Here is a 22,597-nt window from a genome sequence, read left to right on the forward strand (position 1 = left end):
CTCTACAAACTGACATCAGGAACCTGGACGGGTGAGTTTTCTTTCCCAGGGAAAAGAGCCGATGTTTGCGCTCCGAGTCCTGTGGCCCTGAGCCGGCAGCTGACTGCAAAAAATCAAAACATCGAAGGATAAGTCCCAGACAGGAGCTGCCCCCACCTCATACTTGTGCTTCCCTGAGAGTCCAAAAAGAGCCCTACAAACTGACATCAGGAACCTGGACTGGTGAGTTTTCTTTCCCAGGGAAAAGAGCCGATGTTTGCGCTCCGAGTCCTGTGGCCCTGAGCCGGCAGCTGACTGCAAAAAATCCGAACATCGAAGGATAAGTCCCAGACAGGAGCTGCCCCAACCTCATACTTGTGCTGCCCTGACAGTCCCAGGGGAGCCCTACAAACTGACATCAGGAACCTGGACTGGTGATTTTTCTTTCCCAGGGTAAAGAGCCGATGTTTGCGCTCCGAGTCCTGTGGCCCTGAGCCGGCAGCTGACTGCATAAAATCGGAACATCGAAGGATAAGTCCCAGACAGGAGCTGCCCCCACCTCATACCTGTGCTGCCCTGACAGTCCCAGGGGAGCCCTACAAACTGACATCAGGAACCTGGACTGGTGAGTTTTCTTTCCCAGGGAAAAGAGCCGATGTTTGCGCCCCGAGTCCTGTGGCCGTGAGCCGGCAGCTGACCGCACAAATTCCGAACATCGAAGGATAAATCCGAGAAAGGAGCTGCCCCCACCTCATACTTGTGCTGCCCTGACCGTCTCAGGGGAGCCCTACAAACTGACATCAGGAACCTGGACTGGTGAGTTTTCTTTCCCAGGGAAAAGAGCCGATGTTTGCGCTCCGAGTCCTGTGGCCCTGAGCCGGCAGCTGACTGCAAAAAATCCGAACATCGAAGGATAAGTCCCAGACAGGAGCTGCCCCCATCTCATACTTGTGCTGCCCTGAGAGTCTTAAAAGAGCCCTACAAACTGACATCAGGAACCTTGACTGGTGAGTTTTCTTTCCCAGGGAAAAGAGCCGATGTTTGCGCCCCGAGTCCTGTGGCTGTGAGCCGGCAGCTGACCGCACAAATTCCGAACATCGAAGGTTAAGTCCCAGAAAGGAGCTGCCCCCACCTCATACTTGTGCTGCCCTGACAGTCCCAGGGGAGCCCTACAAACTGACATCAGGAACCTGGACTGGTGAGTTTTCCTTCCCAGGGAAAAGAGCCGATGTTTGCGCCCCGACTCCTGTGGCCGTGAGCCGGCAGCTGACCGCACAATTTCCGAACATCGAAGGATAAGTCCCTGAAAGGAGCTGCCACCACCTCATACTTGTGCTGCCCTGACAGTCTCAGGGGAGCCCTACAAACTGACATCAGGAACCTGGACTGGTGAGTTTTCTTTCCCAGGGAAAAGAGCCGATGTTTGCGCTCCGACTCCTGTGGCCCTGAGCCGGCAGCTGACCGCACAAATTCCGAACATCGAAGGATAAGTCCCAGAAAGGAGCTGCCCCCACCTCATACTTGTGCTGCCCTGAGAGTCCCAGGGGAGCCCTACAAACTGACATCAGGAACCTGGACTGGTGAGTTTTCTTTCCCAGGGAAAAGAGCCGATGTTTGCGCTCCGACTCCTGTGGCCGTGAGCCGGCAGCTGACCGCAGAAATTCCGAACATCGAAGGATAAGTCCCAGAAAGGAGCTGCCCCCACCTCATACTTGTGCTGCCCTGAGAGTCCCAGGGGAGCCCTACAAACTGACATCAGGAACCTGGACTGGTGAGTTTTCTTTCCCAGGGAAAAGAGCCGATGTTTGCGCTCCGACTCCTGTGGCCGTGAGCATGCAGCTGACTGCAAAAAATCGGAACATCGAAGGATAAGTCCCAGACAGGAGCTGCCCCCACCTCATACTTGTGCTGCCCTGACAGTCCCAGGGGAGCCCTACAAACTGACATCAGGAACCTGGACTGGTGAGTTTTCTTTCCCAGGGAAAAGAGCCGATGTTTGCGCTCCGACTCCTGTGGCCCTGAGCCGGCAGCTGACCGCACAAATTCCGAACATCGAAGGATATGTCCCAGAAAGGAGCTGCCCCCACCTCATACTTGTGCTGTCCTGAGAGTCCAAAAAGAGCCCTACAAACTGACATCAGGAACCTGGATGGTGAGTTTTCTTTCCCAGGGAAAAGAGCCGATGTTTGCGCTCCGACTCCTGTGGCCCTGAGCCGGCAGCTGACCGCGCAAATTCCGAACATCGAAGGATAAGTCCCAGAAAGGAGCTGCCCCCACCTGATACTTGTGCTGCCCTGAGAGTCCCAGGGGAGCCCTACAAACTGACATCAGGAACCTGGACTGGTGAGTTTTCTTTCCCAGGGAAAAGAGCCGATGTTTGCGTTCCTAGTCCTGTGGCCCTGAGCCGGCAGCTGACTGCAAAAAATCCGAACATCGAAGGATAAGTCCCAGACAGGAGCTGCCCCCACCTCATACTTCTGCTGCCCTGACAGTCCCAGGGGAGCCCTACAAACTGACATCAGGAACCTGGACTGGTGATTTTTCTTTCCCAGGGTAAAGAGCCGATGTTTGCGCTCCGGGTCCTGTGGCCCTGAGCCGGCAGCTGACTGCATAAAATCGGAACATCGAAGGATAAGTCCCAGAAAGGAGCTGCCCCCACCTCATACTTGTGCTGCCCTGACAGTCCCAGGGGAGCCCTACAAACTTACATCAGGAACCTGGACTGGTGAGTTTTCTTTCCCAGGGAAAAGAGCCGATGTTTGCGCTCCGACTCCTGTGGCCCTGAGCCGGCAGCTGACCGCACAAATTCCGAACATCGAAGGATATGTCCCAGAAAGGAGCTGCCCCCACCTCATACTTGTGCTGCCCTGACAGTCCCAGGGGAGCCCTACAAACTGACATCAGGAACCTGGACTGGTGAGTTTTCTTTCCCAGGGAAAAGAGCCGATGTTTGCGCTCCGACTCCTGTGGCCGTGAGCATGCAGCTGACTGCAAAAAATCGGAACATCGAAGGATAAGTCCCAGACAGGAGCTGACCCCACCTCATACTTGTGCTGCCCTGACAGTCCCAGGGGAGCCCTACAAACTGACATCAGGAACCTGGACTGGTGAGTTTTCTTTCCCAGGGAAAAGAGCCGATGTTTGCATTCCGAGTCCTGTGGCCCTGAGCCGGCAGCTGACTGCAAAAAATCCGAATATCGAAGGATAAATCCCAGAAAGGAGCTGCCCCCACCTCATACTTGTGCTGCCCTGAGAGTCCCAGGGGAGCTCTACAAACTGACATCAGGAACCTGGACTGGTGAGTTTTCTTTCCCAGGGAAAAGAGCCGATGTTTGTGCTAAGGGTCCTGTGGTCCTGAGCGGGCAGTAGTCTGCAAAAAATCCGAAAATCGATGGATAAGTCCCAGAAAGGACCTGCCCCCTCCTCATACTTGTGCTGCCCTGACAGTCCCAGGGGAGTCCTACAAACTGACATCAGGAACCTGGACTGGTTAGTTTTCTTTCCCAGGGAAAAGAGCCGATGTTTGCGCTCCGACTCCTGTGGCCGTGAGCATGCAGCTGACTGCAAAAAATCGGAACATCGAAGGATAAGTCCCAGACAGGAGCTGCCCCCACCTCATACTTGTGCTGCCCTGACAGTCCCAGGGGAGCCCTACAAACTGACATCAGGAACCTGGACTGGTGAGTTTTCTTTCCCAGGGAAAAGAGCTGATGTTTGCGCCCCGAGTCCTGTGGCCCTGAGCCGGCAGCTGACCGCACAAATTCCGAACATCGAAGGATAAGTCCCAGAAAGGAGCTGCCCCCACCTCATACTTGTGCTGCCCTGAGAGTCTCAGGGGAGCCCTACAAACTGACATCAGGAAGCTGGACTGGTGAGTTTTCTTTCCCAGGGAAAAGAGCCGATGTTTGCGCTCCGACTCCTGTGGCCCTGAGCCGGCAGCTGAGTGCAAAAAATCCGAACATCGAAGGATAAGTCCCAGAAAGGAGCTGCCCCCACCTCATACTTAAGCTGCCCTGAGAGTTCAAAAAGAGCTCTACAAACTGACATCAGGAACCTGGACTGGTGAGTTTTCTTTCCCAGGGAAAAGAGCCGATGTTTGCGCTCCGATTCCAGTGGCCCTGAGCCGGCAGCTGACTGCAAAAAATCGGAACATCGAAGGATAATTCCCAGACAGGAGCTGCCCCCACCTCATACTTGTGCTGCCCTGAGAGTCCAAAAAGAGCCCTACAAACTGACATCAGGAACCTGGACTGGTGAGTTTTCTTTCCCAGGGAAAAGAGCCGATGTTTGCGCTCCGACTCCTGTGGCCCTGAGCCGGCAGCTGACCGCACAAATTCCGAACATCGAAGGATAAGTCCCAGAAAGGAGCTGCCCCCACCTCCTACTTGTGCTGCCCTGACAGTCCCAGGGGAGCCCTACAAACTGACATCAGGAACCTGGACTGGTGAGTTTTCTTTCCCAGGGAAAAGAGCCGATGTTTGCGCTCCGAGTCCTGTGGCCCTGAGCCGGCAGCTGACCGCACAAATTCCGAACATCGAAGGATAAGTCCCAGAAAGGAGCTGCCCCCACCTCATACTTGTGCTGCCCTGACAGTCCCAGGGGAGCCCTACAAACTAACATCAGGAACCTGGACTGGTGAGTTTTCTTTCCCAGGGAAAAGAGCCGATGTTTGCGTTCCTAGTCCTCTGGCCCTGAGCCGGCAGCTTACTGCAAAAAATCCGAACATCGAAGGATAAGTCCCAGACAGGAGCTGCCCCCACCTCATACTTGTGCTGCCCTGACAGTCCGAGGGGAGCCCTACAAACTGACATCAGGAACCTGGACTGGTGAGTTTTCTTTCCCAGGGAAAAGAGCCGATGTTTGCGCTCCGACTCCTGTGGCCCTGAGCTGGCAGCTGACTGCATAAAATCGGAACATCGAAGGATAAGTCCCAGACAGGAGCTGCCCCCACCTCATACCTGTGCTGCCCTGACAGTCCCAGGGGAGCCCTACAAACTGACATCAGGAACCTGGACTGGTGAGTTTTCTTTCCCAGGGAAAATAGCCGATGTTTGCGCTCCGACTCCTGTGGCCCTGAGCCGGCAGCTGAGTGCAAAAAATCCGAACATCGAAGGATAAGTCCCAGACAGGAACTGCCCCCATCTCGTACTTGTGCTGTCCTGAGAGTCTAAAAAGAGCCCTACAAACTGACATCAGGAACCTGGACTGGTTAGTTTTATTTCCCAGGGAAAAGAGCCGATGTTTGCGCCCCGAGTCCTGTGGCCCTGAGCCGGCAGCTGACCGCACAAATTCCGAACATCGAAGGATAAGTCCCAGACAGGAGCTGCCCCCACCTCATACTTGTGCTGCCCTGACAGTCCCAGGGGAGCCCTACAAACTGACATCAGGAACCTGGACTGGTGAGTTTTCTTTCCCAGGGAAAAGAGCCGATGTTTGCGCTCCGAGTCCTGTGGCCGTGAGCATGCACCTGACTGCAAAAAATCGGAACATCGAAGGATAAGTCCCAGACAGGAGCTGCCCCCACCTCATACTTGTGCTGCCCTGAGAGTCCAAAAAGAGCCCTAAAAACTGACATCAGGAACCTGGACTGGTGAGTTTTCTTTCCCAGGGAAAAGAGCCGATGTTTGCGCTCCGACTCCTGTGGCCCTGAGCCGGCAGCTGACCGCACAAATTCCGAACATCGAAGGATAAGTCCCAGAAAGGAGCTGCCCCCACCTCATACTTGTGCTGCCCTGAGAGTCCAAAAAGAGCCCTACAAACTGACATCAGGAACCTGGACTGGTGAGTTTTCTTTCCCAGGGAAAAGAGCCGATGTTTGCGCTCCGAGTCCTGTGGCCCTGAGCCGGCAGCTGACCGCACAAATTCCGAACATCGAAGGATAAGTCCCAGAAAGGAGCTGCCCCCACCTCATACTTGTGCTGCCCTGACAGTCCCAGGGGAGCCCTACAAACTGACATCAGGAACCTGGACTGGTGAGTTTTCTTTCCCAGGGAAAAGAGCCGATGTTTGCGTTCCTAGTCCTGTGGCCGTGAGCCGGCAGCTGACTGCAAAAAATCCGAACATCGAAGGATAAGTCCCAGACAGGAGCTGCCCCCACCTCATACTTGTGCTGCCCTGACAGTCTCAGGGGAGCCCTACAAACTGACATCAGGAACCTGGACTGGTGAGTTTTCTTTCCCAGGGAAAAGAGCCGATGTTTGCGCTCCGACTCCTGTGGCCCTGATCCGGCAGCTGAGTGCAAAAAATCCGAACATCGAAGGATAAGTCCCAGACAGGAGCTGCCCCCACCTCATACTTGTGCTGCCCTGAGAGTTCAAAAAGAGCTCTACAAACTGACATCAGGAACCTGGACTGGTGAGTTTTCTTTCCCAGGGAAAAGAGCCGATGTTTGCGCTCCGAGTCCTGTGGCCCTGAGCCGGCAGCTGACTGGAAAAAATCAAAACATCGAAGGATAAGTCCCAGACAGGAGCTGCCCCCACCTCATACTTGTGCTTCCCTGAGAGTCCAAAAACAGCCCTACAAACTGACATCAGGAACCTGGACTGGTGAGTTTTCTTTCCCAGGGAAAAGAGCCGATGTTTGCGCTCCGACTCCTGTGGCCCTGAGCCGGCAGCTGACCGCACAAATTCCGAACATCGAAGGATAAGTCCCAGAAAGGAGCTGCCCCCACCTCATACTTGTGCTACCCTGACAGTCCCAGGGGAGCCCTACAAACTGACATCAGGAACCTTGACTGGTGAGTTTTCTTTCCCAGGGAAAAGAGCCGATGTTTGCGCTCCGACTCCTGTGGCCCTGAGCCGGCGGCTGACCGCACAAATTCCGAACATCGAAGGATATGTCCCAGAAAGGCGCTGCCCCCAGCTCATACTTGTGCTGCCCTGACAGTCCCAGGGGAGCCCTACAAACTGACATCAGGAACCTGGACTGGTGAGTTTTCTTTCCCAGGGAAAAGAGCCGATGTTTGCGTTCCTAGTCCTGTGGCCCTGAGCCGGCAGCTGACTGCAAAAAATCCGAACATCGAAGGATAAGTCCCAGACAGGAGCTGCCCCCACCTCATACTTCTGCTGCCCTGACAGTCCCAGGGGAGCCCTACAAACTGACACCAGGAACCTGGACTGGTGAGTTTTCTTTCCCAGGGAAAAGAGCCGATGTTTGCGCTCCGAGTCCTGTGGCCCTGAGCCGGCAGCTGACTGCAAAAAATCCGAACATCGAAGGATAAGTCCCAGACAGGAGCTGCCCCCACCTCATACTTGTGCTGCCCTGAGAGTCCAAAAAGAGCTCTACAAACTGACATCAGGAACCTGGACTGGTGAGTTTTCTTTCCCAGGGAAAAGAGCCGATGTTTGCGCTCCGAGTCCTGTGGTCCTGAGCCGGCAGCTGACTGCAAAAAATCCGAACATCGAAGGATAAGTCCCAGACAGGAGCTGCCCCCACCTCATACATGTGCTCCCCTGACAGTCCCAGGGGAGCCCTACAAACTGACATCAGGAACCTGGACTGGTGAGGTTTTTTTCCCAGGGAAAAGAGCCGATGTTTGCGCTCCGACTCCTGTGGCCGTGAGCATGCAGCTGACTGCAAAAAATCGGAACATCGAAGGATATATCCCAGAAAGGAGCTGCCCCCACCTCATACTTGTGCTGCCCTGACAGTCCCAGGGGAGCCCTACAAACTGACATCAGGAACCTGGACTGGTGAGTTTTCTTTCCCAGGGAAAAGAGCCGATGTTTGCATTCCGAGTCCTGTGGCCCTGAGCCGGCAGCTGACTGCAAAAAATCCGAATATCGAAGGATAAATCCCAGAAAGGAGCTGCCCCCACCTCATACTTGTGCTGCCCTGAGAGTCCCAGGGGAGCTCTACAAACTGACATCAGGAACCTGGACTGGTGAGTTTTCTTTCCCAGGGAAAAGAGCCGATGTTTGTGCTAAGGGTCCTGTGGTCCTGAGCGGGCAGTAGTCTGCAAAAAATCCGAAAATCGATGGATAAGTCCCAGAAAGGACCTGCCCCCTCCTCATACTTGTGCTGCCCTGACAGTCCCAGGGGAGTCCTACAAACTGACATCAGGAACCTGGACTGGTGAGTTTTCTTTCCCAGGGAAAAGAGCCGATGTTTGCGCTCCGACTCCTGTGGCCGTGAGCATGCAGCTGACTGCAAAAAATCGGAACATCGAAGGATAAGTCCCAGACAGGAGCTGCCCCCACCTCATACTTGTGCTGCCCTGACAGTCCCAGGGGAGCCCTACAAACTGACATCAGGAACCTGGACTGGTGAGTTTTCTTTCCCAGGGAAAAGAGCTGATGTTTGCGCCCCGAGTCCTGTGGCCGTGAGCCGGCAGCTGACCGCACAAATTCCGAACATCGAAGGATAAGTCCCAGAAAGGAGCTGCCCCCACCTCATACTTGTGCTGCCCTGACAGTCTCAGGGGAGCCCTACAAACTGACATCAGGAAGCTGGACTGGTGAGTTTTCTTTCCCAGGGAAAAGAGCCGATGTTTGCGCTCCGACTCCTGTGGCCCTGAGCCGGCAGCTGAGTGCAAAAAATCCGAACATCGAAGGATAAGTCCCAGAAAGGAGCTGCCCCCACCTCATACTTAAGCTGCCCTGAGAGTTCAAAAAGAGCTCTACAAGCTGACATCAGGAACCTGGACTGGTGAGTTTTCTTTCCCAGGGAAAAGAGCCGATGTTTGCGCTCCGATTCCAGTGGCCCTGAGCCGGCAGCTGACTGCAAAAAATCGGAACATCGAAGGATAATTCCCAGACAGGAGCTGCCCCCACCTCATACTTGTGCTGCCCTGAGAGTCCAAAAAGAGCCCTACAAACTGACATCAGGAACCTGGACTGGTGAGTTTTCTTTCCCAGGGAAAAGAGCCGATGTTTGCGCTCCGACTCCTGTGGCCCTGAGCCGGCAGCTGACCGCACAAATTCCGAACATCGAAGGATAAGTCCCAGAAAGGAGCTGCCCCCACCTCCTACTTGTGCTGCCCTGACAGTCCCAGGGGAGCCCTACAAACTGACATCAGGAACCTGGACTGGTGAGTTTTCTTTCCCAGGGAAAAGAGCCGATGTTTGCGCTCCGAGTCCTGTGGCCCTGAGCCGGCAGCTGACCGCACAAATTCCGAACATCGAAGGATAAGTCCCAGAAAGGAGCTGCCCCCACCTCATACTTGTGCTGCCCTGACAGTCCCAGGGGAGCCCTACAAACTAACATCAGGAACCTGGACTGGTGAGTTTTCTTTCCCAGGGAAAAGAGCCGATGTTTGCGTTCCTAGTCCTCTGGCCCTGAGCCGGCAGCTTACTGCAAAAAATCCGAACATCGAAGGATAAGTCCCAGACAGGAGCTGCCCCCACCTCATACTTGTGCTGCCCTGACAGTCCGAGGGGAGCCCTACAAACTGACATCAGGAACCTGGACTGGTGAGTTTTCTTTCCCAGGGAAAAGAGCCGATGTTTGCGCTCCGACTCCTGTGGCCCTGAGCTGGCAGCTGACTGCATAAAATCGGAACATCGAAGGATAAGTCCCAGACAGGAGCTGCCCCCACCTCATACCTGTGCTGCCCTGACAGTCCCAGGGGAGCCCTACAAACTGACATCAGGAACCTGGACTGGTGAGTTTTCTTTCCCAGGGAAAATAGCCGATGTTTGCGCTCCGACTCCTGTGGCCCTGAGCCGGCAGCTGAGTGCAAAAAATCCGAACATCGAAGGATAAGTCCCAGACAGGAACTGCCCCCATCTCGTACTTGTGCTGTCCTGAGAGTCTAAAAAGAGCCCTACAAACTGACATCAGGAACCTGGACTGGTTAGTTTTATTTCCCAGGGAAAAGAGCCGATGTTTGCGCCCCGAGTCCTGTGGCCCTGAGCCGGCAGCTGACCGCACAAATTCCGAACATCAAAGGATAAGTCCCAGACAGGAGCTGCCCCCACCTCATACTTGTGCTGCCCTGACAGTCCCAGGGGAGCCCTACAAACTGACATCAGGAACCTGGACTGGTGAGTTTTCTTTCCCAGGGAAAAGAGCCGATGTTTGCGCTCCGAGTCCTGTGGCCATGAGCATGCACCTGACTGCAAAAAATCGGAACATCGAAGGATAAGTCCCAGACAGGAGCTGCCCCCACCTCATACTTGTGCTGCCCTGAGAGTCCAAAAAGAGCCCTAAAAACTGACATCAGGAACCTGGACTGGTGAGTTTTCTTTCCCAGGGAAAAGAGCCGATGTTTGCGCTCCGACTCCTGTGGCCCTGAGCCGGCAGCTGACCGAACAAATTCCGAACATCGAAGGATAAGTCCCAGAAAGGAGCTGCCCCCACCTCATACTTGTGCTGCCCTGAGAGTCCAAAAAGAGCCCTACAAACTGACATCAGGAACCTGGACTGGTGAGTTTTCTTTCCCAGGGAAAAGAGCCGATGTTTGCGCTCCGAGTCCTGTGGCCCTGAGCCGGCAGCTGACCGCACAAATTCCGAACATCGAAGGATAAGTCCCAGACAGGAGCTGCCCCCACCTCATACTTGTGCTGCCCTGAGAGTCCCAGGGGAGCCCTCCAAACTGACATCAGGAACCTGGACTGGTGAGTTTTCTTTCCCAGGGAAAAGAGCCGATGTTTGCGTTCCTAGTCCTGTGGCCGTGAGCCGGCAGCTGACTGCAAAAAATCCGAACATCGAAGGATAAGTCCCAGACAGGAGCTGCCCCCACCTCATACTTGTGCTGCCCTGACAGTCTCAGGGGAGCCCTACAAACTGACATCAGGAACCTGGACTGGTGAGTTTTCTTTCCCAGGGAAAAGAGCCGATGTTTGCGCTCCGACTCTTGTGGCCCTGAGCCGGCAGCTGAGTGCAAAAAATCCGAACATCGAAGGATAAGTCCCAGACAGGAGATGCCCCCACCTCATACTTGTGCTGCCCTGAGAGTTCAAAAAGAGCTCTACAAACTGACATCAGGAACCTGGACTGGTGAGTTTTCTTTCCCAGGGAAAAGAGCCGATGTTTGCGCTCCGAGTCCTGTGGCCCTGAGCCGGCAGCTGACTGGAAAAAATCAAAACATCGAAGGATAAGTCCCAGACAGGAGCTGCCCCCACCTCATACTTGTGCTTCCCTGAGAGTCCAAAAAGAGCCCTACAAACTGACATCAGGAACCTGGACTGGTGAGTTTTCTTTCCCAGGGAAAAGAGCCGATGTTTGCGCTCCGACTCCTGTGGCCCTTAGCCGGCAGCTGACCGCACAAATTCCGAACATCGAAGGATAAGTCCCAGAAAGGAGCTGCCCCCACCTCATACTTGTGCTACCCTGACAGTCCCAGGGGAGCCCTACAAACTGACATCAGGAACCTTGACTGGTGAGTTTTCTTTCCCAGGGAAAAGAGCCGATGTTTGCGCTCCGACTCCTGTGGCCCTGAGCCGGCGGCTGACCGCACAAATTCCGAACGTCGAAGGATATGTCCCAGAAAGGAGCTGCCCCCAGCTCATACTTGTGCTGCCCTGACAGTCCCAGGGGAGCCCTACAAACTGACATCAGGAACCTGGACTGGTGAGTTTTCTTTCCCAGGGAAAAGAGCCGATGTTTGCGTTCCTAGTCCTGTGGCCCTGAGCCGGCAGCTGACTGCAAAAAATCCGAACATCGAAGGATAAGTCCCAGACAGGAGCTGCCCCCACCTCATACTTCTGCTGCCCTGACAGTCCCAGGGGAGCCCTACAAACTGACACCAGGAACCTGGACTGGTGAGTTTTCTTTCCCAGGGAAAAGAGCCGATGTTTGCGCTCCGAGTCCTGTGGCCCTGAGCGGGCAGCTGACTGCAAAAAATCCGAACATCGAAGGATAAGTCCCAGACAGGAGCTGCCCCCACCTCATACTTGTGCTGCCCTGAGAGTCCAAAAAGAGCTCTACAAACTGACATCAGGAACCTGGACTGGTGAGTTTTCTTTCCCAGGGAAAAGAGCCGATGTTTGCGCTCCGAGTCCTGTGGCCCTGAGCCGGCCGCTGACTGCAGAAAATCCGAACATCGAAGGATAAGTCCCAGACAGGAGCTGCCCCCACCTCCTACTTGTGCTGCCCTGACAGTCCCAGGGGAGCCCTACAAACTGACATCAGGAACCTGGACTGGTGAGTTTTCTTTCCCAGGGAAAAGAGCCGATGTTTGCGCTCCGAGTCCTGTGGCCCTGAGCCGGCAGCTGACCGCACAAATTCCGAACATCGAAGGATAAGTCCCAGAAAGGAGCTGCCCCCACCTGATACTTGTGCTGCCCTGACAGTCTCAGGGGAGCCCTACGAACTGACATCAGGAACCTGGACTGGTAAGTTTTCTTTCCCAGGGAAAAGAGCCGATGTTTGTGCTCAGAGTCCTGCGGCCCTGAGCGGGCATCTGACCGCAAAAAATCCGAACATCGTAGGATAAGTCCCAGAAAGGAGCTGCCCCCAGCTCATACTTGTGCTGCCCTGACAGTCCCAGGGGAGCCCTACAAACTGACATCAGGAACCTGGACTGGTGAGTTTTCTTTCCCAGGGAAAAGAGCCGATGTTTGCGTTCCTAGTCCTGTGGCCCTGAGCCGGCAGCTGACTGCAAAAAATCCGAACATCGAAGGATAAGTCCCAGACAGGAGCTGCCCCCACCTCATACTTCTGCTGCCCTGACAGTCCCAGGGGAGCCCTACAAACTGACACCAGGAACCTGGACTGGTGAGTTTTCTTTCCCAGGGAAAAGAGCCGATGTTTGCGCTCCGAGTCCTGTGGCCCTGAGCGGGCAGCTGACTGCAAAAAATCCGAACATCGAAGGATAAGTCCCAGACAGGAGCTGCCCCCACCTCATACTTGTGCTGCCCTGAGAGTCCAAAAAGAGCTCTACAAACTGACATCAGGAACCTGGACTGGTGAGTTTTCTTTCCCAGGGGAAAGAGCCGATGTTTGCGCTCCGAGTCCTGTGGTCCTGAGCCGGCAGCTGACTGCAAAAAATCCGAACATCGAAGGATAAGTCCCAGACAGGAGCTGCCCCCACCTCATACATGTGCTCCCCTGACAGTCCCAGGGGAGCCCTACAAACTGACATCAGGAACCTGGACTGGTGAGGTTTTTTTCCCAGGGAAAAGAGCCGATGTTTGTGCTCCGAGTCCTGTGGCCCTGAGCCGGCAGCTGACCGCAAAAAATCCGAACATCGAAGGATAAGTCCCAGACAGGAGCTGCCCCCACCTCATACTTGTGCTGCCCTGAGAGTACCAGGGGAGCCCTCCAAACTGACATCAGGAACCTGGACTGGTGAGTTTTCTTTCCCAGGAAAAAGAGCCGATGTTTGCGCTCCGAGTCCTGTGGCCCTGAGCCGGCCGCTGACTGCAGAAAATCCGAACATCGAAGGATAAGTCCCAGACAGGAGCTGCCCCCTCCTCATACTTGTGCTGCCCTGACAGTCCCAGGGGAGCCCTACAAACTGACATCAGGAACCTGGACTGGTGAGTTTTCTTTCCCAGGGAAAAGAGCCGATGTTTGCGCTCCGAGTCCTGTGGCCCTGAGCCGGCAGCTGACCGCACAAATTCCGAACATCGAAGGATAAGTCCCAGAAAGGAGCTGCCCCCACCTGATACTTGTGCTGCCCTGACAGTCTCAGGGGAGCCCTACGAACTGACATCAGGAACCTGGACTGGTAAGTTTTCTTTCCCAGGGAAAAGAGCCGATGTTTGTGCTCAGAGTCCTGCGGCCCTGAGCGGGCATCTGACCGCAAAAAATCCGAACATCGTAGGATAAGTCCCAGAAAGGAGCTGCCCCCACCTCATACTTGTGCTGCCCTGACAGTCCCAGGAGAGCCCTACAAACTGACATCAGGAACCTGGACTGGTGAGTTTTCTTTCCCAGGGAAAAGAGCCAATGTTTGCGCTCCGAGTCCTGTGGCCCTGAGCCGGCAGCTGACTGCAAAAAATCCGAACATCGAAGGATAAGTCCCAGACAGGAGCTGCCCCCTCCTCATACTTGTGCTGCCCTGACAGTCCCAGGGGAGCCCTCCAAACTGACATCAGGAACCTGGACTGGTGAGTTTTCTTTCCCAGGGAAAAGAGCCGATGTTTGCGCTCCGAGTCCTGTGGCCGTGAGCCGACAGCTAACCGCACAAATTCCGAACATCAAAGGATAAGTCCCAGAAAGGAGCTGCCCCCACCTCATACTTGTGCTGCCCTGACAGTCCCAGGGGAGCCCTACAAACTGACATCAGGAACCTGGACTGGTGAGTTTTCTTTCCCAGGGAAAAGAGCCGATGTTTGCGCTCCGAGTCCTGTGGCCCTGAGCCGACAGCTGACCGCACAAATTCCGAACATCGAAGGATAAGTCCCAGACAGGAGCTGCCCCCACCTCATACTTTTGCTGCCCTGACAGTCCCAGGGGAGCCCTAATAACTGACATCAGGAACCTGGACTGGTGAGTTTTCTTTCCCAGGGAAAAGAGCCGATGTTTGCGCCCCGAGTCCTGTGGCCCTGAGCCGGCAGCTGACCGCACAAATTCCGAACATCGAAGGATAAGTCCTAGAAAGGAGCTGCCCCCACCTCATACTTGTGCTGCCCTGACAGTCCCAGGGGAGCCCAATAAACTGACAACAGGAACCTGGACTGGTGAGTTTTCTTTCCCAGGGAAAAGAGCCGATGTTTGCGCTTCGACTCCTGTGGCCCTGATCCGGCAGCTGACTGCAAAAAATCGGAACATCGAAGGATAAGTCCCAGACAGGAGCTGCCCCCACCTCATACTTGTGCTGCCCTGAGAGTCCAAAACGAGCCTTACAAACTGACATCAGGAACCTGGACTGGTGAGTTTTCTTTCCCAGGGAAAAGAGCCGATGTTTGCGCTCCGAGTCCTGTGGCCCTGAGCCGGCAGCTGACCGCACAAATTCCGAACATCGAAGGATAAGTCCCAGAAAGGAGCTGCCCCCACCTCATACTTGTGCTGCCCTGACAGTCCCAGGGGAGCCCAACAAACTGACAACAGGAACCTGGACTGGTGAGTTTTCTTTCCCAGGGAAAAGAGCCGATGTTTGCGCTCCGAGTCCTGTGGCCCTGAGCGGGCAGCTGACTGCAAAAAATCGGAACATCGAAGGATAAGTCCCAGACAGGAGCTGCCCCCACCTCATACTTGTGCTGCCCTGAGAGTCCAAAACGAGTCTTACAAACTGACATCAGGAACCTGGACTGGTGAGTTTTCTTTCCCAGGGAAAAGAGCCGATGTTTGCGCTCCGAGTCCTGTGGCCCTGAGCCGGCAGCTGACCGCACAAATTCCAAACATCGAAGGATAAGTCCCAGAAAGGAGCTGCCCCCACCTCATACTTGTGCTGCCCTGAGAGTCCAAAAAGAGCTCTACAAACTGACATCAGGAACCTGGACTGGTGAGTTTTCTTTCCCAGGGAAAAGAGCCGATGTTTGCGCTCCGAGTCCTGTGGCCCTGAGCCGGCAGCTGACCGCAAAAAATCCGAACATCGAAGGATAAGTCCCAGACAGGAGCTGCCCCCACCTCATACTTGTGCTGCCCTGAGAGTCCCAGGGGAGCCCTCCAAACTGACATCAGGAACCTGAACTGGTGAGTTTTCTTTCCCAGGAAAAAGAGCCGATGTTTGTGCACAGAGTCCTGCGGCCCAGAGCGGGCATCTGACCGCAAAAAATCCGAACATCGAAGGATAAGTGCCAGACAGGAGCTGCCCATACCTCATACTTGTTCTGCCCTGAGAGTCCAAAAAGAGCCCTACAAACTGACATCAGGAACCTGGACTGGTGAGTTTTCTTTCCCAGGGAAAAGAGCCGATGTTTGCGCCCCGAGTCCTGTGGCCGTGAGCCGGCAGCTGACCGCACAAATTCTGAACATCGAAGGATAAGTCCCAGAAAGGAGCTGCCCCCACCTCATACTTGTGCTGCCCTGAGAGTCCAAAAAGAGCCCTAAAAACTGACATCAGGAACCTGGACTGGTGAGTTTTCTTTCCCAGGGAAAAGAGCCGATGTTTGCGCTCCGAGTCCTGTGGCCCTGAGCCGGCAGCTGACCGCACAAATTCCGAACATCGAAGGATAAGTCCCAGAAAGGAGCTGCCCCCACCTCATACTTGTGCTGCCCTGACAGTCCCAGGGGAGCCCTACAAACTGACATCAGGAACCTGGACTGGTGAGTTTTCTTTCCCAGGGAAAAGAGCCGATGTTTGCGTTCCTAGTCCTGTGGCCGTGAGCCGGCAGCTGACTGCAAAAAATCCGAACATCGAAGGATAAGTCCCAGACAGGAGCTGCCCCCACCTCATACTTGTGCTGCCCTGACAGTCTCAGGGGAGCCCTACAAACTGACATCAGGAACCTGGACTGGTGAGTTTTCTTTCCCAGGGAAAAGAGCCGATGTTTGCGCTCCGACTCTTGTGGCCCTGAGCCGGCAGCTGAGTGCAAAAAATCCGAACATCGAAGGATAAGTCCCAGACAGGAGCTGCCCCCACCTCATACTTGTGCTGCCCTGAGAGTTCAAAAAGAGCTCTACAAACTGACATCAGGAACCTGGACTGGTGAGTTTTCTTTCCCAGGGAAAAGAGCCGATGTTTGCGCTCCGACTCCTGTGGCCCTGAGCCGGCAGCTGACTGGAAAAAATCGGAACATCGAAGGATAAGTCCCAGACAGGAGCTGCCCCCACCTCATACTTGTGCTTCCCTGAGAGTCCAAAAAGAGCCCTACAAACTGACATCAGGAACCTGGACTGGTGAGTTTTCTTTCCCAGGGAAAAGAGCCGATGTTTGCGCTCCGACTCCTGTGGCCCTGAGCCGGCAGCTGACTGCACAAATTCCGAACATCGAAGGATAAGTCCCAGAAAGGAGCTGCCCCCACCTCATACTTGTGCTACCCTGACAGTCCCAGGGGAGCCCTACAAACTGACATCAGGAACCTTGACTGGTGAGTTTTCTTTCCCAGGGAAAAGAGCCGATGTTTGCGCTCCGACTCCTGTGGCCCTGAGCCGGCGGCTGACCGCACACATTCCGAACGTCGAAGGATATGTCCCAGAAAGGAGCTGCCCCCAGCTCATACTTGTGCTGCCCTGACAGTCCCAGGGGAGCCCTACAAACTGACATCAGGAACCTGGACTGGTGAGTTTTCTTTCCCAGGGAAAAGAGCCGATGTTTGCGTTCCTAGTCCTGTGGCTCTGAGCCGGCAGCTGACTGCAAAAAATCCGAACATCGAAGGATAAGTCCCAGACAGGAGCTGCCCCCACCTCATACTTCTGCTGCCCTGACAGTCCCAGGGGAGCCCTACAAACTGACACCAGGAACCTGGACTGGTGAGTTTTCTTTCCCAGGGAAAAGAGCCGATGTTTGCGCTCCGACTCCTGTGGCCCTGAGCGGGCAGCTGACTGCAAAAAATCCGAACATCGAAGGATAAGTCCCAGACAGGAGCTGCCCCCACCTCATACTTGTGCTGCCCTGAGAGTCCAAAAAGAGCTCTACAAACTGACATCAGGAACCTGGACTGGTGAGTTTTCTTTCCCAGGGAAAAGAGCCGATGTTTGCGCTCCGAGTCCTGTGGCCCTGAGCCGGCAGCTGACTGCAAAAAATCCGAACATCGAAGGATAAGTCCCAGACAGGAGCTGCCCCCACCTCATACATGTGCTCCCCTGACAGTCCCAGGGGAGCCCTACAAACTGACATCAGGAACCTGGACTGGTGAGGTTTTTTTCCCAGGGAAAAGAGCCGATGTTTGTGCTCCGAGTCCTGTGGCCCTGAGCCGGCAGCTGACCGCAAAAAATCCGAACATCGAAGGATAAGTCCCAGACAGGAGCTGCCCCCACCTCATACTTGTGCTGCCCTGAGAGTACCAGGGGAGCCCTCCAAACTGACATCAGGAACCTGGACTGGTGAGTTTTCTTTCCCAGGAAAAAGAGCCGATGTTTGCGCTCCGAGTCCTGTGGCCCTGAGCCGGCCGCTGACTGCAGAAAATCCGAACATCGAAGGATAAGTCCCAGACAGGAGCTGCCCCCTCCTCATACTTGTGCTGCCCTGACAGTCCCAGGGGAGCCCTACAAACTGACATCAGGAACCTGGACTGGTGAGTTTTCTTTCCCAGGGAAAAGAGCCGATGTTTGCGCTCCGAGTCCTGTGGCCCTGAGCCGGCAGCTGACCGCACAAATTCCGAACATCGAAGGATAAGTCCCAGAAAGGAGCTGCCCCCACCTCATACTTCTGCTGCCCTGACAGTCTCAGGGGAGCCCTACGAACTGACATCAGGAACCTGGACTGGTAAGTTTTCTTTCCCAGGGAAAAGAGCCGATGTTTGTGCTCAGAGTCCTGCGGCCCTGAGCGGGCATCTGACCGCAAAAAATCCGAACATCGTAGGATAAGTCCCAGAAAGGAGCTGCCCCCAGCTCATACTTGTGCTGCCCTGACAGTCCCAGGGGAGCCCTACAAACTGACATCAGGAACCTGGACTGGTGAGTTTTCTTTCCCAGGGAAAAGAGCCGATGTTTGCGTTCCTAGTCCTGTGGCCCTGAGCCGGCAGCTGACTGCAAAAAATCCGAACATCGAAGGATAAGTCCCAGACAGGAGCTGCCCCCACCTCATACTTCTGCTGCCCTGACAGTCCCAGGGGAGCCCTACAAACTGACACCAGGAACCTGGACTGGTGAGTTTTCTTTCCCAGGGAAAAGAGCCGATGTTTGCGCTCCGAGTCCTGTGGCCCTGAGCGGGCAGCTGACTGCAAAAAATCCGAACATCGAAGGATAAGTCCCAGACAGGAGCTGCCCCCACCTCATACTTGTGCTGCCCTGAGAGTCCAAAAAGAGCTCTACAAACTGACATCAGGAACCTGGACTGGTGAGTTTTCTTTCCCAGGGGAAAGAGCCGATGTTTGCGCTCCGAGTCCTGTGGTCCTGAGCCGGCAGCTGACTGCAAAAAATCCGAACATCGAAGGATAAGTCCCAGACAGGAGCTCCCCCCACCTCATACATGTGCTCCCCTGACAGTCCCAGGGGAGCCCTACAAACTGACATCAGGAACCTGGACTGGTGAGGTTTTTTTCCCAGGGAAAAGAGCCGATGTTTGTGCTCCGAGTCCTGTGGCCCTGAGCCGGCAGCTGACCGCAAAAAATCCGAACATCGAAGGATAAGTCCCAGACAGGAGCTGCCCCCACCTCATACTTGTGCTGCCCTGAGAGTACCAGGGGAGCCCTCCAAACTGACATCAGGAACCTGGACTGGTGAGTTTTCTTTCCCAGGAAAAAGAGCCGATGTTTGCGCTCCGAGTCCTGTGGCCCTGAGCCGGCCGCTGACTGCAGAAAATCCGAACATCGAAGGATAAGTCCCAGACAGGAGCTGCCCCCTCCTCATACTTGTGCTGCCCTGACAGTCCCAGGGGAGCCCTACAAACTGACATCAGGAACCTGGACTGGTGAGTTTTCTTTCCCAGGGAAAAGAGCCGATGTTTGCGCTCCGAGTCCTGTGGCCCTGAGCCGGCAGCTGACCGCACAAATTCCGAACATCGAAGGATAAGTCCCAGAAAGGAGCTGCCCCCACCTGATACTTGTGCTGCCCTGACAGTCTCAGGGGAGCCCTACGAACTGACATCAGGAACCTGGACTGGTAAGTTTTCTTTCCCAGGGAAAAGAGCCGATGTTTGTGCTCAGAGTCCTGCGGCCCTGAGCGGGCATCTGACCGCAAAAAATCCGAACATCGTAGGATAAGTCCCAGAAAGGAGCTGCCCCCACCTCATACTTGTGCTGCCCTGACAGTCCCAGGAGAGCCCTACAAACTGACATCAGGAACCTGGACTGGTGAGTTTTCTTTCCCAGGGAAAAGAGCCAATGTTTGCGCTCCGAGTCCTGTGGCCCTGAGCCGGCAGCTGACTGCAAAAAATCCGAACATCGAAGGATAAGTCCCAGACAGGAGCTGCCCCCTCCTCATACTTGTGCTGCCCTGACAGTCCCAGGGGAGCCCTCCAAACTGACATCAGGAACCTGGACTGGTGAGTTTTCTTTCCCAGGGAAAAGAGCCGATGTTTGCGCTCCGAGTCCTGTGGCCGTGAGCCGACAGCTAACCGCACAAATTCCGAACATCGAAGGATAAGTCCCAGAAAGGAGCTGCCCCCACCTCATACTTGTGCTGCCCTGACAGTCCCAGGGGAGCCCTACAAACTGACATCAGGAACCTGGACTGGTGAGTTTTCTTTCCCAGGGAAAAGAGCCGATGTTTGCGCTCCGACTCCTGTGGCCCTGAGCCGACAGCTGACCGCACAAATTCCGAACATCGAAGGATAAGTCCCAGACAGGAGCTGCCCCCACCTCATACTTGTGCTGCCCTGACAGTCCCAGGGGAGCCCTAATAACTGACATCAGGAACCTGGACTGGTGAGTTTTCTTTCCCAGGGAAAAGAGCCGATGTTTGCGCCCCGAGTCCTGTGGCCCTGAGCCGGCAGCTGACCGCACAAATTCCGAACATCGAAGGATAAGTCCTAGAAAGGAGCTGCCCCCACCTCATACTTGTGCTGCCCTGACAGTCCCAGGGGAGCCCAATAAACTGACAACAGGAACCTGGACTGGTGAGTTTTCTTTCCCAGGGAAAAGAGCCGATGTTTGCGCTTCGACTCCTGTGGCCCTGATCCGGCAGCTGACTGCAAAAAATCGGAACATCGAAGGATAAGTCCCAGACAGGAGCTGCCCCCACCTCATACTTGTGCTGCCCTGAGAGTCCAAAACGAGCCTTACAAACTGACATCAGGAACCTGGACTGGTGAGTTTTCTTTCCCAGGGAAAAGAGCCGATGTTTGCGCTCCGAGTCCTGTGGCCCTGAGCCGGCAGCTGACCGCACAAATTCCGAACATCGAAGGATAAGTCCCAGAAAGGAGCTGCCCCCACCTCATACTTGTGCTGCCCTGACAGTCCCAGGGGAGCCCAACAAACTGACAACAGGAACCTGGACTGGTGAGTTTTCTTTCCCAGGGAAAAGAGCCGATGTTTGCGCTCCGAGTCCTGTGGCCCTGAGCGGGCAGCTGACTGCAAAAAATCGGAACATCGAAGGATAAGTCCCAGACAGGAGCTGCCCCCACCTCATACTTGTGCTGCCCTGAGAGTCCAAAACGAGTCTTACAAACTGACATCAGGAACCTGGACTGGTGAGTTTTCTTTCCCAGGGAAAAGAGCCGATGTTTGCGCTCCGAGTCCTGTGGCCCTGAGCCGGCAGCTGACCGCACAAATTCCAAACATCGAAGGATAAGTCCCAGAAAGGAGCTGCCCCCACCTCATACTTGTGCTGCCCTGAGAGTCCAAAAAGAGCTCTACAAACTGACATCAGGAACCTGGACTGGTGAGTTTTCTTTCCCAGGGAAAAGAGCCGATGTTTGCGCTCCGAGTCCTGTGGCCCTGAGCCGGCAGCTGACCGCAAAAAATCCGAACATCGAAGGATAAGTCCCAGACAGGAGCTGCCCCCACCTCATACTTGTGCTGCCCTGAGAGTCCCAGGGGAGCCCTCCAAACTGACATCAGGAACCTGGACTGGTGAGTTTTCTTTCCCAGGAAAAAGAGCCGATGTTTGTGCACAGAGTCCTGCGGCCCAGAGCGGGCATCTGACCGCAAAAAATCCGAACATCGAAGGATAAGTGCCAGACAGGAGCTGCCCATACCTCATACTTGTTCTGCCCTGAGAGTCCAAAAAGAGCCCTACAAACTGACATCAGGAACCTGGACTGGTGAGTTTTCTTTCCCAGGGAAAAGAGCCGATGTTTGCGCCCCGAGTCCTGTGGCCGTGAGCCGGCAGCTGACCGCACAAATTCTGAACATCGAAGGATATGTCCCAGAAAGGAGCTGCCCCCACCTCATACTTGTGCTGCCCTGACAGTCCCAGGGGAGCCCTACAAACTGACATCAGGAACCTGGACTGGTGAGTTTCCTTTCCCGGGGAAAAGAGCCGATGTTTGCGCTCCGACTCCTGTGGCCCTGAGCCGGCAGCTGAGTGCAAAAAATCTGAACATCGAAGGATAAGTCCCAGACAGGATCTGCCTCCACCTCATACTTATGCTGCCCTGACAGTCCCAGGGGAGCCCTACAAACTGACATCAGGAACCTGGACTGGTGAGTTTTCTTTCCCAGGGAAAAGAGCCGATGTTTGCGCCCCGAGTCCTATGGCCGTGAGCCGGCAGCTGACCGCACAAATTCCGAACATCGAAGGATAAGTCCCAGAAAGGAGCTGCCCCCACCTCATACTTGTACGGCCCTGACAGTCCCAGGGGAGCCCTACAAACTGACATCAGGAACCAGAACTGGTGAGTTTTGTTTCCCAGGGAAAAGAGCCGATGTTTGCGCTCGGAGTCCTGTGGCCCAGAGCCGGCAGCTAACCGCAAAAAATCCGAACATCGAAGGATAAGTCCCAGAAAGGAGCTGCCCCCACCTCATACTTGTGCTGCCCTGAGAGTTCCAGGGGAGCCCTAATAACTGACATCAGGAACCTGGACTGGTGAGTTTTCTTTCCCAGGGAAAAGAGCCGATGTTTGCGCTCCGACTCCTGTGGCCCTGAGCCGGCAGCTGACCGCACAAATTCCGAACATCGAAGGATAAGTCCCAGAAAGGAGCTGCCCCCACCTCATACTTGTGCTGCCCTGACAGTCTCAGGGGAGCCCTACAAACTGACATCAGGAACCTGGACTGGTGAGTTTTCTTTCCCAGGGAAAAGAGCC

Source organism: Taeniopygia guttata, chromosome 8 (assembly GCF_048771995.1).
Source record: "Taeniopygia guttata chromosome 8, bTaeGut7.mat, whole genome shotgun sequence".
NCBI lineage: Eukaryota > Metazoa > Chordata > Aves > Passeriformes > Estrildidae > Taeniopygia > Taeniopygia guttata.